Source organism: Sinohyriopsis cumingii, chromosome 2, assembly GCF_028554795.1.
Source record: "Sinohyriopsis cumingii isolate HCF-2022 chromosome 2, ASM2855479v2, whole genome shotgun sequence".
NCBI classification, from domain to species: Eukaryota; Metazoa; Mollusca; class Bivalvia; order Unionida; family Unionidae; genus Sinohyriopsis; species Sinohyriopsis cumingii.
Window position 1 is genome coordinate 6,679,509 of NC_142962.1, and position 18,234 is coordinate 6,697,742.

Below are 18,234 nucleotides of genomic sequence, written 5' to 3' on the forward strand. Positions count from 1 at the left end.
AAATTACTAATCAAAAGTTATGCAAACAAAGACCTTTCTTTCAACATAAATAATGTAGTTTAATACAATGTTATTATTAACCTGATATGTAATGAACAGAGCAACGAATTCTCATCAACACTAGCTTTTTCATCATGCTGGAAAGAATTTACTGAAAATTTCTAGCAAACATTCTTTCTAAGCTGAGACATGGAAATAAATCAAACAAGTATCCAACCCACAAACCTGGATTACATTAGTCCATCTCACAAAGAACTAAGCTAGAATGGGTTTATCCCTTACAGTATGTATGCTTCAACAAATGTGTGCAATAAATAACTATTAAATAAATAAAGATAAATGTTACAATTGAAAATCTTCATTCCTGGCACAATGGCAACAGTTGCATGTTATGACAATGGTATTATGTTGTACAGGTTATACACACAACAGCAGTGACATTACCACCAAATACCAAAAACTGCATCTGCCATTTTACAACCTCAGCAAGTGCAGTTGGTAAGATGCTTTCAGCAACTAGATAATTAGTGAAAGCCTCTCATTCTATTTGCAGACCACTTCAGTGGCCTCAGTGGTTAAAGCATCTGCCTCAGAAGCAGGAGGTCTGGGTTCAAACCCTGGCCAAGTCATATCAGAGACTTATAAAAATAGTACTAAAAGCTACCTCATTTATTGCTCAGCATTAAGAGGTTAATGTTAGGACTGGTGGCCTGGTGTCCGGATAATGTGACTGATGGAACATGATGCTACATGTCTGCGGCATGATGCCCCAGTGCTAGACATCACTATAAACTGTCACAGTGCATACCTTGTAGTGATATGACTGAATTTTTTTTAAAGCCACATTAAAAATCCAAATTACACACACACACTTCTATTTGCACATTCTTGCTCTGTAAATAGTTAGCTATAGTACTAGATTTAAAATTGCAGCAGTTAAATTATCAAAATAAACTTTTAAACATAATGAAGGGTACAGGTTTCAGTACCTCTTGGCAAATCATCTGTGCATGCTTTTGGCATGCATACTGATTTGGAGGTGGGGGGATTCCATACACTTAGAAGTACAATTGCTTGTCTTTAAGAAACACTGCATATATGCAGTAGATTCAGTCTCAAGCAGATAAATTCATCCATACAGAGGTGTAAATATATTCATACATATATAACACACTCCATCCGTCCACTCATCCATCCATCCATCCATTTCATCTACATACCTACCTACCCAACTACTCAGCTACAAAAGATAAAGTTTTCTCCCAGCTGATCATTTGGGAATCAAGTAAACCACTTTAAGTACCTCTGCCATAACACTAGATGGGCATAAGGGCACCAATAACAACAATAATGATAACAACAACAACAACAACAACAATAATAATAATAATAATAATGATAATAATAATAATAATAATAATAATTATTATTATTATTATTTTCAAAAAGCATGATTAAGTTGCAATTGTAATGGCTGCTCATTACTGATCAAAAAGATAGATAAAAAGACAAACATTATATATATATAGACACACATACATACATACATGCATGCATGTGTGCATGGATGTGTGTGTGTGTATACATACATACATACATACATACATACATACATACATCCATCCATACATATATACAAGGAATTTGATTATTTTTCCACTGGCCTTATTCCAACAAGAAATATCACTGTAAATGCTCTGGAATTATACAGAGTCTTGACTGGTCCTAGAATTTATGTAGTATGTTCAAAAATTAGATTTACCATTAAGAGGCTGCATTAATGAAATGGTATCTTCAAAACAGTGTTTTCATTTAACTTTAGTCTCTACTCATAATCTACCTGTGCTATGATCATTAGTAATTTCCCATATTCTGAGCATAAGTATCTTAAGATTTCCAAATTTTTGGCAATATGTCACTGCCTCTATTAGCAACTAATGTTGACTCATATCATGTGACCATTATAAGTCATGAGATCAACATTATTCGCCGATGAAGGCAGTGTGATATTGCCAAAATTTCATACTCTTGAGATATTTATGCTCTGTGTATGGGAAATTAATAATGATCATGAATTATCCAGAGCAGGGAAGCAACCATTACCTGTACTATCTTTAAAAGTCACTCTATTCTCAATCTCAATTATTTGTCTTTTCATGTTAATAATTCATAGATTTAATGCTAGATGATGCAAGCTTCTTCTGTCAACAGTTGTATGTTGTCAATTCAGCTATAAATTATGATGTTACAAATGCAGCCAGCAGTGACTTTTCAACTTGTAACACAACAGGACAAACCTAGAAATTTGTCCCCAAATCTGTTATTTTTCTCAGGAATTGTCATCTGAAAATATTCAATCCCCATTTTCAAGTTTGTCAATAAACTGTAAATATAGGTTATCTGATTGATTATATTTGGTTCAAATGTGGATTTTACAAATCAAAACTGTAGACAAAAGTGAATGGAGGGAAGAGCCTAAAAGAATTTCACCGCAAACTGTATAATTATTAAGCGTAGACTAGCTCCATCAGATATTTCTCCTCCTCTAAAATAGCCTCCATATTTGTATGTCAAACTGATTAGCATGGTCATTACTGAAGTTGTTGCCTCTAGGAAAGTCGATTGGATCTGAGTCCTTAATAAAAGCAAGTCTGATAAAAGTTTTTTTATGAGTATGGGACTTCAGCCTTAGAGACTGTTCAACCCCTGCATACAGGTATGAGCACAAATGAACCATAAAAAGTATATCCATCCAGCAAACCATACTTGCCTCCTCTCCCTCTCTCTCTCTCTCTCTCTCACACACACACACATTCATCTATTCTTTATTTATCATTCATTTATAAACAAACCCTTTCTTATATATTTATTTATCCATTTATTGGACAGCTAGCGATACCAGAAAATGTGAATTTGAAGGTGCAAAATATACACAAGCCAAAATACTAGAAAAATGACAGTGATAGTATGGCCAGATTGCAAGTTTGAAACATAGTCAGAGTGACAGAGTTTTCACTGATGATTACAAAATGAAAGACAATTATATAGTTTCTTCTTACCATCTGATACCCGGTGAATGATGTACTACTTGTTGGAATATGGTTACTATGAAGCTGATTATCCTTTCAGTCATATCCCACCAGATGACACCAATTTTCACTGAAGTTGTTATCTCTCTCCTTTATCCTATCAAAAGCAGCTTCTGGGTTCTGAATGAAGAAACAAATACAAAGGACATCATAATGTCAATATCTGACTTAGGGACCTAATACTTATGATAATGAATTATAGGATATCAACAACTGTCTGAAGAAAGTACATGATAGCTTGAAGGTCTTCTGAATTCTACTGACTCCTCAGACAAAATCTACCATCATTTCCCTTGGGTTTCTAAACAATAGTCCCTCCAAGGAAATGACTCTCTACTGGAAGAAAAGAGTTTCCAGGAATCCACAGTAAGTTCACTTCTTCTGTCCTTTTACTCTTTTTTTAGCATTAACTTCTGAAATCACCTCTGATATACTTTAGAAACAGCAATATGCCAAAGGGGTAAGTACTAAAAGAGTCCTTTTTGGCCCAAAATCTACAAATTTTCAAAAAAATATTTGACCTAAGAATACCATTTCCAAAAAGTGATCAGCATTTGAAAAACTTAAAATATTACATTTGATATTCAAAAAGATTTTAACATGATGTCATACACATGTGCTCATATCATATTTGGCTTTAAAATAGACACTTTGTGCTAAAATTATAAGCTATTTTTACAACTTTCAAGTGATCCAATGCAAAACCCAATTTCATATTTTTACTGAATTTAAAAGGCTGCCTGAAAAACATATTATAAGACCACATGAAATACATTTAGTTTTTTTTTTTGGTGGGGGGGTAATTTTAATCATGTAAAACTTAATTCCTGCAAATACCTCAATGGTATGATAAGAATTTGTCCTCCCATTAGAGCAAAACAGAAGATTCTAGTACATTAAATCAACCTTTTATGCAGCCCACAGATACCTTGCCCATGCACACTGTCCTTCATTATACTCAGGATGCTGCCTAAACTAATGGGACATCTGTGTGGGTCCAGAGAAGGGAATCTAGCAATAGCAACAGGTAAGTATTATATCAAAAAAGTTAATTTTACTGCCCCCCCCAAAAAAAAAAATATATTTCTGAATTAGTCATTCCAATCCTGTTGCTATTGTATGGCTAAAATTTATCAGTTTGGTGGGATACTGATGATCCCACAACTGACCTGTAAAATAGAAGACTACCGACAGATGGTATCTACATGGGTTGCTTAGACTACTGCCAGATGGCATCCACATGGGTCCCTTTTTGAGCTATGACAACCAGACCCAAGGAAAATATACTTCCACTTTGCTGATCAAAGGTAAAAAGAGGAGGCGGTATGAGGTTGCCAATATGCAGATCACATCCTCCAGACACCAATGAGTTTGACAGGTCCATGAGTAGCAATGGCTTGAACCTCACAAGCTTAATTTCATCAATGAAACATCCTTCTCAGGATGGAACTGATAAGCTCTCCTGGTTTGTAAAGAAGAGAAACCAATCCATAATTCCATGAAAATCAAACAGCCAGGCTCCAAGGATAGGCCATGAAGTTTGCTCCTTCATTGTGAAGAAGATAACAAGAGAAAGGAAACAGGCAAGCAGGTAAAGTTCTCAAAGGAAGCTTCACCCAATGGATAGTAAGGAGTTTCACTTAGAAAAAAAACAAGATGCAAGAGAGATTCCATTTAGCGAGCATGACACCAATCTTGGCAGCTCAAAATACATTAACAGGTCAGCTAAGCACACTTAAAAAGTGAGTGTTGAATAAGGCTGCATTATAGCCCCTGATAACAGAAACTGAACATTGTTTCTCTTCAAATAGGAGGAGAAGAAAATCAGCCAATGCCCTCATAGAACCACAGCTAGGATGGGCAAGTCTCCTGCTGCATCAATCCTAAAAGATTCTCCACTTGGCATCACAAACTTTAGATGTTTATTGTCTCCTGGACTAAATAATGAACTTGTTTAAATATGTCAAAGAGAAATAAGGTGGAGAATTTGTAGGCTGTTGTGTGGGAGAGAGAACCTGTGCCACGAGAGGGCATTCCTCCTCTGGAGTAAAATCCTGGGATGGTCCAGCAGCAAGCCATGATGATCACTGAACCATGATTGATGCTGGACGGAGAGGGCTAACAAAATGAACTGCGAGGTGGAGTTCCATACTTGTGAAGAACCAGAGGGTTGATCCTGCAGGATGGATAAGTGAACTGATGATCCCATTCCAGGCTTAAAGTGTCCATTGCCCAAGTCATCTGGATGGTAACAGCATAAACAAAAGTATAGGGGTTCGTTGTTTAATCTTCAAAGTCCACCAATGGTGTCCCCCAGGATTAGAACAGGAATCTGCAATGGACTGGTGCAGAGACTATTCTATGAAAACTATCTTCCTTTTCCTTGACAGACTGTCCTCTAATATACTTAATGAGGAATGTGGTTTGCTTTTGGGATAATCCCATCTGAGGCACCCAGCAAAGGAGGTTCCAAACCTCCACTCATAGAGAAGGAGCATATGTGGCTCTTTGTCTCCCGAGGTATGCTACCAACAATATGTCAGAGGAGACCATCATGCACTATAGTCTAATTTACTGATGCACCCCTAAGAACACTACCCTCATGACCAAATTGTTCATTTGGAGGACAGGTTCTTCTTGGAATATGAATCCTGAAGAATCAGTCCTGTCAGCTCCAGATGAGTGCCACACCCTGTGAACCAACAGAAGTGGGGTTTGGGGGTGTTGATGGGGACTCCAGTCAGAATCCTGCCCCTATTTGATCACCACATCAGATAATGGTAGAAACACACACGTAGAGAAATCTAAACGTTCAGAGGGTTCCTGTTGGGTTTCCAGTTTGCCAAAAGGAAAAACTGGAAAGGATGCAAGTATAGTTTGCCAAGGAGAACCAGATGCCTGCCTGCTAAAGGGGAGTTCTGAAATGGGGATGCTACTTTGACTGGCGCTGCAAGGCTGTAAAGAACTTTGTTGCAGTCAGCCAGGATGATTTTGCTTCTTGGCCAGTTCAGTGAGCCAGGAGACAATGCAAAGGACTGGCATTGTTTGTCTCAGAGACATTGAGAAGCTAATGAGGGGATGAGCCCCTTGCAGATAGTCTCTGCTTCCAGAGAGCAAACCTCAGAAGGTTCTTACTGTATTCTAAAAAGACCTTGGATGTGTCCAGAACAACATCCCTGAAAAGATGGAGAACCTCCACTGACAAGGATAACACATTCCAAGAAGATTTTACTGCTGTTAACAAAAAATGAAGGACAACTGACAACAAAGATTGAAAGTACTGAAAAGTGGTCAGAATTCGAGGTTAAGGCTATTAGTGACCTAGACTTATGTCCTGAGTTTCCTGTATTTAGCTGGGAAGTATGCCACAGGTCCCCATGGAAATACCCACTTGTATTGCTTCTGCATCTGAGGTAGGAGGTTTCATTGGCTGGGTACGGGTATGAACCATACAGCCTAATGCAGAGACCATGGTTCTTAACAAGGGTGGAAAGACACAGACATCCCCTTTTGATGTTGAATAAAATCCCTGCCCTTACTAAACTTTTGAGAAAGCATCAAGATTGTAAAAAAGCAAGGAGCAATAAAAGATCTGGTTGAGAGTTAACACCAGAAAGTTTCTTCAAGCTGGAATTTACCAGTGTCTTACGACTTGGGTCTCAGATCACTGGGTACAAGACAACAAACCACATTTATCACTTTGTTGAAAGATCATACCTTGTCCTTCTCTGCCACCTTATCAATGGATGGGAGATGGCTGGGGACCTGAAGGAAGGGTGTGCCTGTTCTGCATCAAAATGATGCAAAACAACAAGGATAGAAAGGACGTCTTCATCGCATGCTCTGTCCTGGGTGGCATGACTATGTAACCCAGTATCCCTCTGATGCTAAGAAGGCTTGGGGGTAAGAGGGACCAAAATCCATTATTCCTGATGTGAAGCTAATGGATTGTCCCTAGTAGCAGGCTCAGCAGGTGAGGGAGAGTGACTCTCCACCCTTTTGGAATGTTTGGGGGTTAGAAGGCCCATCCATTTCCACTCTTTTCACCCAAGGTCATAAAAGGTAAATGAACATCAACAACCTGCAGGATCAACCTCTCTACCATGTATACACTGAAAAGGCCAGTTATTTCCCTGCAGTGGAAGGTCTCACATCCCATAAAATTCAGAGGGATTACTGGGGAAAATGGGAGGGACTGCCTGAATCCAAGCCCCCTCCCTAGTCTAGCATCTATACACTGATTAATATTACTCAACCACAATTAACTGCAGTCTGAAGAGAAGGGGCTCCAATTACCAGTGATTAGCAAAGTGCCCAGTAACCGGAGTCCAGTACCCAGTCAGGCAACTCAAATCTCTAGGAAGACCCTTCCCCAGATCTGATAGACTTAGATCCCTGTTCTCCCCTTACCATAAATATATACCAACAATGAGACAGGTCTAGTCTGAGGGACTCAAGACACCCATTTTAGATGAACCAATCATTGAAATATTGCAGGAAAAGATACCTAATGACCTTAAATGGGCTATAACTTCTTCCATGACCCTGGTAAAAGCTCTGGGTGTAGAGACTAGGCCAAACAGCAGAGCTCAGAACTGGAAGACCTCCCCATCCAAACAAAATCTGACGTACTTTCTGTGTGGAGGAATGATAAGGATGTGAAGGTACACATCCTGAAGAGTAATGGAGACTACCCAATCACCATTTATATGGCATTCTTGACTGAGGCTTTGCTTACCATCTTGAATGATTCCTCCAGCAGAAATTTGTTTAGGGAGGAAAGGTCCATAATTAGAGACTTTCCCTCTTTCTAAGGAAAATATACAGGAATAAAACAATGGACATTTGTCTTTTAAAATATTTTCTATGGACATTTGTTTTTTAAAGTCTCTCTACTATACCATTCCAATGAGGGAAATGGACATCTTCCTTTCAATGGGACAGATTTCACTGGTGGATGCAAATGGGGGCTCTTACTAGTGGAGGGGGAACCAGGAAACAAATTTGGAAACCATTTTTTATGATAGAAAGGACCTAACCATCAACCTTTATGCCTGACCATTCTAGGGCTGTCTACCCTTGTCCTACTCCTTCCCTGGCCTTTTGCAGTGTGCCCTTCTTGAGCCCACCTTACACAGTGGGAGCTCTAAAATGGGGCTGTTGCTTTGACTTGGGCTGTGCAGCTTTAAAGAATTGAGCTGGTGGGCTCGGAAATTGGTCAGGATGATTTAACTTCTTGACTGGTTTCAAAGAGCCACAAGTGGTTGCAAGGGACCGGTGTTGATGGTCTCTCAAATCCTGACTAGCATAGAGGGGATGAACTCTCTTCTGAAAAGAGGTCAGCATTTGAGGCTATGGTCCCTAATGTAGATCTTTTGTTCTAAGGTTTCCAGTATTTACACTTGAAGGTGAGCCCATGACCATGTATAAATACCACCTTAGCTGCTTCAGCATCCAAAGTGGGAATTTTAGCCTCTTCCTCCCCAAGGGGAGTGCACAACTCACTCTGTATCCTAGCATTAAAGAGAGGGTAATGCTCTCACTCAGAAGGAAGGATGTGACTCGCTCTCTACTCCACCCTCTTAGATGGGTGTGATTAATTCTCCACCGATTTATACCTTCCCTTGGGAAGGGAGCCAGTAATCCTAGGAGTCTCTGGAAAACTCTGATAAAGATGAGTAGACCAAGATAAACAAGTTGGGTTGTGTGTCCCAAGGAGATTTCTTATGGCTACACTTACCCACACCTTGCTTAGACATTGTTACTGAAATAATGATGCTGAAAGAAGAGTGATATATAAAAAAAACTTCAAATGCACCAGGTAAATGTGGACTACATCTACACTAACATAATTTATTCAGCCAAAAGACACTTTACATGAGTGTTTCACTAAGACTGAATGGTAAAATGGAAGCAATGCTCAGTTTTCAGGATCAATTCAATAATTAAGTCAATCAGGCATTTTGTTTTGTTTTGTTTTTTTAAGCAATGGAATAGAAAGGAATAAGCAATAAACCAGTAGGCTATGATTACTAATATAAGTCAAACCTTACTGGAGGCTATCCAAACTAAAAATAAAAAGATGCTGAGTTCTTGATAAACACGTTTTATGACAGATGAAATTAGGAAGTTGTATCTGACCTGTGTACAAAATGTCACAAGTCATGTATAAAATGTCACAATTCATGTATAAATGTCACAATTCATGTATAAAATGTCACAATTCATGTCATATATAAAATGTTACAATTCATGTCATGTATAAATATCACAATTCATCTATAAAATTTCACAATTCATGTATAACATGTCACAATTCATGATATAGGTAAAGCATTCTCAAAGATTGTTTCACTCTAATGGGAGTATGTAATTTCTGTCATTCAGTCAGGTATTTTCCTCCCAGAAACATACTAGCTATGCCATAGCAACTGGTTCCCAGAAATGTACTACCTATGCCGTAGCAACTGGTTCCCAGAAATGTACTAGCTATGCCATAGCAACTGGTAAGATACTACTGAGATTAAAACATGAATTTTCCTTAAAGGAATCTTGCCTTATCTCTGAGGAATTTTTTCTCAAATCAGGAATTTCTCAACTCATTTTGAAGAATGCAGAGGCTTCAGTGTCTTAAAATTTAAAAATAAAAATGATATTTTGCATCTTTTCCATTATCTCAACAGCTAAGAAAAAACAATATTAGTACTGTCAGAACTCTCATTAGCAACATAATGTAAAATCTCAATCAGATGATTCAGTATTGTCCTGGCATAATGAAAAGACAAGATTATTACTGTATAAATGATAGTTGTGCAATTTTGCATTATTTCAGCCATAATTTCAAAATAAAAAATATCCTTTATTAACACAAACACACTAATACTGAAACTTTCTAAACAAGTAAATTTGTTGTGTCCATAGTGCAACTATCAACAAAGATATTTACCTGTGCAGCAGCAACAGGTGTTAAATTTACATTCAAGTCCAATGACTCCCAACAAGCCAGGTAAGTGACAGACAGCAAGATGTTACATCCTTCCTTGACCCTACTGTCTACCTCAAACAATCCAGGTACGTGACAACAAGCTGTTACATCTCTCCTTGACCCTACTGTCTGTCTACCTGTGTATGTTTCACTATAATAGATAAAGTCTCTTTTTACCCTCACTAATGATCTAGCTGACATTTTGCAATTATACCCCATGTCAGCTGCATCCTAATCCTACTGCATTTTACAACTTAAAACTTAAGAAAAACTTTTAAACAGAAGGAAAACTAAACAAAAAAACTTAAGAAAAACCTGAACTGACCATCAGTCAGGACTTGCATACTGACCAGTCACTTGACATTATGCATCATCTCACGGGTCCCTTACGTAGGAAAGATTCAATGAAATATTGATCTAGGTGGCATTTTAAGAGATGCAATGTCAGGAGCTTCAAAACTGGAATGTGGCTGATAACCAGAATGTATGGGCTTTATCTGGCTTAGTTGTACAATTATCCAAACATAATATGGGTTAAAGTACAAGATACATGTGCATTAGCATATAACTACTTTTTCCTTATGTCCCAACTCGCCTTATTTATTGAAAGAATTTCTTGTTTGTCTGGAAAATGAGGTCAGTCTCACATGCACATCAATATATGCCAGGATGGACAATAATCAGTGTCTGCAGCATTACACAACAAGTCTGTTTCTTCCTTTCTTATATTCTTTTCAAAATTATGTGTAGTGAAACTGATAATCTGGAGAAATGCCAACAAACCAAATTTGGTAAAAAAAGTATTTTCTTTATTGTTGAGTTATCATGTCCATAAGACAGGTGTTGTGCAAAAACCTCTGTAATGGCCTGTGAATTTTGAAGCTGATTTAATGGGGAAAAAAGGTCACTGCATCCTCTTAGATATACTAAAGATGTAGCCACATGTCAATTATTAATATTTTTTAAGAAAAATTATGCTATTGAAATGGCATCATTCTATGTATTCTTCAGATATATCCACAAACTAGTTCTGATAAAATTGCTCACCAAGCCATTACTGATAAAACCTAACACTAAAATCAATTTCAATGTTCAGACTGTCAACTTGTTTATTGAAAACAATTACGAAATACAAAGCCTGGTCAGAATTTATTTGCATGTACAAGCTACTGTATTAATAATCTCAGAATTACAAACAAGAGACTGAAGTGGGCATGATGTCCCTCACCTGGCTTAAATAACTTGACAGTTGACCATTTTACAAAGTGAGGCTTACACCTTAGTTCAAGAGCATATCCTATGTATTTTAAGTATCATTTTATTCATTCTATTAAATCCTGATATCATTCTTTTTAAAGATGAAGGCATATTTTATATGTATAGCTTCTTATTCATAATCAGACCTATCCAAGATCTTAATGATAACAAGCCCAATATAAAAATATGGCTTGAAGAAGCCCAGCCAATCAATGCCAGACTGCTTCATTATTATGCATCAATCTCACTCATTACTGACAGTCCAAGATCCTGATGATAGAAGTACATATTCCAAAACTGATCAAAATCAGATCACAAATGTGGCATTAAATGTGGTAATAAGCTCAGCCAATCAGATGCAATATTAAATCATTAATGCATGTATATCTCACTCATTATCATAACCATCCCAAATCTGGATGATATAAGCAAATATTTCAATTTTCATCACAATGGGATCAGAAAAATCGCTTCCAGAGAGGTAACAAGCTCAGCCAATCAGATGCAAGAACTCATTACTATGCATGCATCCCACACATTATCAAACTTGTTGAAGACCTTGATCATATAAGCATATATTCTAAGTTTTGATGATATAAGCATATATTCCAAGTTTTATCAGAGGCCCCAAGTGGCCGAGTGGTCTAAAGCGCTCACTGTTCTGGGTCACTGCCATCTCACCTCTGTCTGCGTGGGCTCAAGTCCAAGGCTCAGCCAGCATGGGTACGTGGGAAAGCCTGCCAGTAGCTTCTCGTGGGTCGGTGGTTCTTCCCTGGGTTTTCCAGGGTTCTTCCTCCACCATTTATACTGGCCGCATTTATAGCCTATCTTGTGCTGAAAAATGGCGTTAAACCCTAGAACAACAACAACAAGTTTTATCAAAATCATAGAAATCTGGCCTACAGGGTGATAACAAGGTCAGCCAATGAGATGCAAGATTATCTTATAAATATGCATTGATCTCAGTCATTATCAAAACCATCCATGATCTTAAGCTTGTATTTCAGAATCATATTTAAAGTCTGATCTGATCAGAAATACTGCTTTACAAGGGTTAACAAGCTCAATCAGATGCAAGATCACCTTATTAGTCTGCATGGATCTCACTCATTGTTGAACTCACCTGAGATTTTAATGACATAAGCCTACATTGCAAGATTGATGAAAATCTGATCATAAATACAGCCAGCAGAATGCTATGGAGGAGTAACATGTATTCTTTATTTTGCGGGGGGAGGAAATAAAACTAATGATGTAACACTTACCTGTTGCTATTGCATAGCTTATTCTTGATTGGAAGTAAAATACACTCAAATATAATTCACCATCCTATATCGTAACTTTCTAGAAAGTTCAGACATCTAACCCATGCACATTACCCCCTTTAACGACGTTCCCTCTTGGTAAAGAGGGGTGGTTAGTTAGCTTTGGCTATTGTTATCTAGAGGATGACCTCCCTCAATTGTATTGCCTGGTGTGAGTGGATAGATAGAATGTCAACAGAGAACTGAGCATAACTACTGAGGACAAATAATACAATACAAGCCCCCTTTAGACAAGAGAATAACAATTTAATCAACGACATAAATTAACAGTGTCAGCTTCAATTAAAAAAAATTTACATTTACAGAATTTCAATAGTAGTGTTCTATTATTGATTCATTTCATCATGATAACGAGAGTGGTGAAACGAGCACAATGTCCATGCTTGATTTGCATCACCTAGCATTGCGTTCTGTCTTTGCCACCTTGTATCCCATGTCTTCCCACCTTCATGTAAGTCGGATCTATTTTGATCCTTCTATCCGAACTGCTCGATCTCTTATCTGGACTACCGTCTTTCAGACTGCTCCAGAGAGCTGTTTCCCTTAATGCTGTTCTTTCCAAGAAAATTGCGTCATAGCACTAAAACCTGTCTTTGCCTCCAAGACAGCCACCTGGTTCCCTTACTTGTCTTAAGGAGAAAGAACTACTTTTTAGTTTTCCCCGGAGTCAGACGAGTCTTGCTCCTCTTGCAAGAAAATCTTGGAATGAGGAAATTCGTCCAAAGTCGTTACTTTAAATTCAAAATTTCTTCCAGGGTATATGCCTTAAGTTAAACCGACTAATCATAATCAGCCATTCCTAATATTTTCCACAAGATAATTATCTCTTCTGTCAGATTTTGACAGCCTAGAATCTGAGAAATATGACACATACCAGCTTCTGTTTGTTAAATGACTATTCGACATGGCATTCCCATTAAATGGATATGGTCGGCATCTTTAAATGTTTAGTTTCCCAGGATGGCTTTGTGATGCCTGGGTCAATTCTAAATTAGCCACAGATGCTGGCCTCGCCCTCATCCATGAAATTTAACAACTGACATGGGAAAAGATCAAAGTCACCCTTCACATAAAACCTTGATGGCTTGACTGTACTAAAATTTTAATACACAATGTATTCAATTTTAAGGTTCAATACTTATTCAAAATTCGACACATTACAACCCCACATCATGAGATGGCAATATAGACCCACAAGACCGCAACATCAACCATGAGACAAAGGCCCTGAAGTCCATGTCTGCATGCAAGGGAAGGACCAATCACTTCCATGCTTAGGAAGGCTCCACATACTATAAGGATTTAGTTTGATTATAGGATTGTGGGGTGGGGGCTGAATGATACAATCCCCTTCCTTAATCTTGTATTTTCATCCAGATTCCCAATCCTCAGCAGGATTCAGTGGTAGCCTGGTGAGAGGGGGAGCTGCAAAACCAATTACATATCCTCTATGGAGATGAATTAACAACAGGTCAGAATGAAATCTGTGACACGAAGGCAAATCATTCCATTCTGCAACAGTCTCCTGCTCTACTATAAGGTTGAATATTCCTTGTGTTTGTTTATTATTTGCCAGTTTGGGGATCATCTAATCTCCCAACAAATTAAGGTCAAGAAAGCATTCCCTGAAGACCTATTCTATAACTAAACTTCTGGTCTGATTGTGTTAACACATTAACCCCTAGTGACGCGTTTACGTGGCAGGAGGTAGTAGCCTACTGCCGAGCTCTGTAGCGTCATGGTCATGTATGATACACTAAAGTGGGTGGTATTATAGAAAGGTAGACAGATGCAGCTCTACAATGATACCAAATAATCTGGAAAATCTAGTTGCACTACAAAATACAAAGGGAAAAACCTCATTTTTTGGACCCAATTTTTTTCTACCCTAAATTTGCCCGTGGTCGGACTCTGATTTTGTGTCCAGATTTTAGACATTTTGGTCTCAGATCTAAGGCAGACCGGTATGAACTGCAAACAGACAGATGAACCTTTGCAAAAAGTAGGATAAGATGGGCACTTGGAATAAAGAGTGGTCTTGATACAAAAATAATGGGTTTGTTAAGAAAAGAAAAAAAACTTTGCCCATCTGCTCATGTGCGAGCCAAATAGCCAATGAAAAACGATGTTTCGAACACAGCTAGGCATTGGGTTATTGGAAAATCACCTGGAAGTCGATTTATTAGGATTCATTCCGAAATAGCTTTCAAAATGTGTTTCCTACTCAAAATTCAGGCAAAAATGACAAAAACCTCCAGGGGTTAATGTGTTAAGTTCAGACCCTTTATCTAACTCTGATCTACATATTAAAATGTACAGAATCTAAATTATGTAATCCAAATTAAGCCATATATGTACTCTCGATACACACTCTTTTCCCACTGATATTGTATCTTAGAATTTCTAAACATATTATTTTGAGTAGGAAAGTACTTGTAAACTTTATCCCTATGAGCAAATTTATTCAAAATTAAACTATAACTACCAAACTCTATTTTAATCACTTTATACCTACTAAAAGAAATTCAAATTTCCCTTCAACTGGTCACTATTTTAATGTTTAAGTATTAAGGCAAACTTGCTACAATTGATTTTAATTAGCTTTACAAGCACATAATCCAAGGGTCACATTGACTCTTTGTTTCAATTTCTCAGCAATGTAACTTGACACCATGCATCTGAGTAGCTGCTGATAACATTGTATTCCCCCAAATCACAGTCTCTAAATTAACAGTGACTACTCCTCTATAATAATAATAATAATAATAATAACTTTATTTAGAGAAGGTAACTCAATTAGTTACAGAACTAATCTACCTGGAGGCCTTCTATCTGTTACGTACAATATATACAGTATATACAACATGCTGTGAAGAGTCTGGCTTGACACTAAATAATTAAGTAATTTTAAAATTCAAAGTATCAAGCCTGGAACACATGCACAGGCATCAGTGAAAACATAAACATATATAAAACATAAAATATCACCCAAAAAATCAGCTATGAAAATGACGCAAATTTACAGAAAAGCAGGCGGTATTTTTTGTACTAGAACTGTTCAATTTTCTAAAGATTTCATCCATTTAAGGCATTAATTGTGAAAAGATGAAATGCTAGGAGCCTGCCTTATGTCACTGGGAATGTTGTTCCATACCAGTGGACCAGTATATTGAAAACTTTTTTTTAAACAATTCCTTCTTTGGCCTTGGTATAATGTATACTTTATAAAATCAATTTGGCCTTTCTAAGAAATATTCTTTCATGTATTGTTAAAACATTGCATTATTCATTGCATCCTGAAAATTGTCTATACTTTAATCTAGAATTAAATGGCAAGCCCTCTTTTGGAGTCTTAAAAGTGTTGTTACGTTTGTATTAGAGGTATTACCTCAAATTACATTACAGTAGTCCAGATATGGCTGAATATACCTTTTATAATAGATGACCCTATACTGAAAAGGAATGTATGTTGTGATTTTCCTCAGTAGCCAAAGATAAGAATTAACCTTTCTTGAAAAATGTTAATGTTTAATATATTATTAAATTTATGCAGAGAATTTAGAAAATTATTACACAAATATATCTTCTCTTCTAAAACTTATATAAATACCATAGCACCTGAAATAACTAAATTTCGCCCTATAATATCTGCCTATCAGATATAACATCAGCTCCTTCTTCTTATTATTTTTCTTGTCCAAGATCCTGATGATATAAATATACACTGATAAAACCTGAATCGGAAAAATGTCCTTCTGGATGACAACAAAGCTCAGCCAATGTGAAGCAAGACTGACCCCTAATAATATGTGTGGATCACACAATTGTCCAAACCTTCTATTGTTTTAGACCTAAGCTATAAAGTTTTGTTCCATTTTCAAGGTGATATATTTTTTGCTATACAGTTTTGTTCCATTTTCAAGGTGATATATTTTTTCATTTTCTAGTTTAGATAAGTACCTTGGTGACACTTTACCTGTAGAGAAAGACAGGTGCTGCTGGTATCAGTTCACCTGAGATACCTATAAACAAGTCCCACCTGTAACTAAGGCACATTGGGTATGATAAGAATTCAGACTTAGTGACTTCCTTGACACCTTACTCACCACATACTGAAGCATTTTTTGGTTTGTTTGTTGTAACAGCACTTTAAATACATGAACAGTTGTAACAGCACTTTAAATACATAATTAGACTTTAAATGACAACCTTTCTCAACTACATACTGAGGCAACCAACTGGTTTTACTGTATTGTCTGTAATGTTTTGTATACTTTTTTTCCCAAAGATCATCTATCCACTGACAAAAGGCCTAAGTGGGTATGATATCACTCAACTGGCTTACATAACTTAACAGTGGAATATTTCACTAAAGCAGTAATCTTTAGTATAAAGAAACATCTCAACCTGTCTACTAGGACTGTCACATTTATACATTAAAAAGACATAAGTTTGTGTGTATTGTAAATGTGTAAAACAAATGTTCTTTTTAAATGTATGAAATATGTAACTTATAACATGAACAAAGTATGAAATGCTAGTAAAATTATATGCAATGCTACACTGTCTATGCTTCAGATCCTATTTCTATATCCTGCCCAAGGCGTTGGGGTCTATCCATATGCAAGCCTGCCCAAGGCATTGGGGTCTATCCATATGCAAGCCTGCCCAAGGCGCTGGGATCTATCCATATGCAAGCCTGCCCAAGGCATTGGGGTCTATCCATATGCAAGCCTGCCCAAGGCGTTGGGGTCTATCCATATGCAAGCCGGCCCAAGGCATTGGGGTCTATTCATATGCAAGCCTGCCCAAGGCATTGGGGTCTATCCATATGCAAGGTGGTTTCTGTAACACTACTGTAGTTTGCTGTGTCTTTCATTTCTCCTCTCTCATATCTGGTTTACATTGATAGAGGTGTCAATGTTACTGGAGCTGAAAAGTGATTTTCCTTCTGTATGACAAGTTAAGTTTAATAGTTTTCATCAAAACATAGACAGGGCAGCTCCTTATTGATTCTGAAGATGAGGTTGGAGGTCAAGGTCACTGGAGCTTTAGGCGGCAGGGTCCAGTTTTGTAAATTGGCCCCTGGCAAATTTCTTAACTTAAGGCTATGGTGTGACTTTTTCAGCTATTATTGTTTACTGTTTATAGATATGGATATATTTGTGAACTAGGTGTTTCGGGCTTGTGTTGTTCTTGATATTGATGTCGGGCATGTACACCTTCCATAGTTACTCTGCAGTATGTTGATAGTGAAATACCAATAGTCGGCTAGGAAGTAGAGCTAGCCACACATACCAGTAGACACGTGGGTTCAAGACAAGTAGAATATCTCAAAAATGGCTTGGATGACAACTATTCTGAATCGCATCAAACTATTTAGTAGACAATGTTTTTCAAAATTTTCATCCAGGGAAAGGGCTTGCATTTGCACTGTGAGCACCACATGCTGTCAAAAATGGCCTTTGGATGTAAAAAATGCATGTATAAAATAGGGATTGGGGTGCATAAACTTCTTCTGCTATGAACTGCCATTGACTTCTCTGGTCAAGTGAATAATGCTTTGTTTTAATATAGG

At 37.4% G+C, this 18,234-nt stretch overlaps 1 protein-coding gene across 1 annotated transcript in view; it reads right to left on the reverse strand.

Moving 5' to 3' along the window:
- The window catches only part of LOC149804287 (ras guanyl-releasing protein 3-like), a 269,841-nt gene that overhangs the window by 234,245 nt on the left and 17,362 nt on the right, over nucleotides 1-18,234 (reverse strand). Inside the window, exon 2 of the mRNA XM_089938462.1 lies at nucleotides 3,060-3,209. The gene's annotated coding sequence lies outside the window, so the exon portion shown is untranslated. The remainder of the gene's footprint in view (nucleotides 1-3,059; nucleotides 3,210-18,234) is intronic.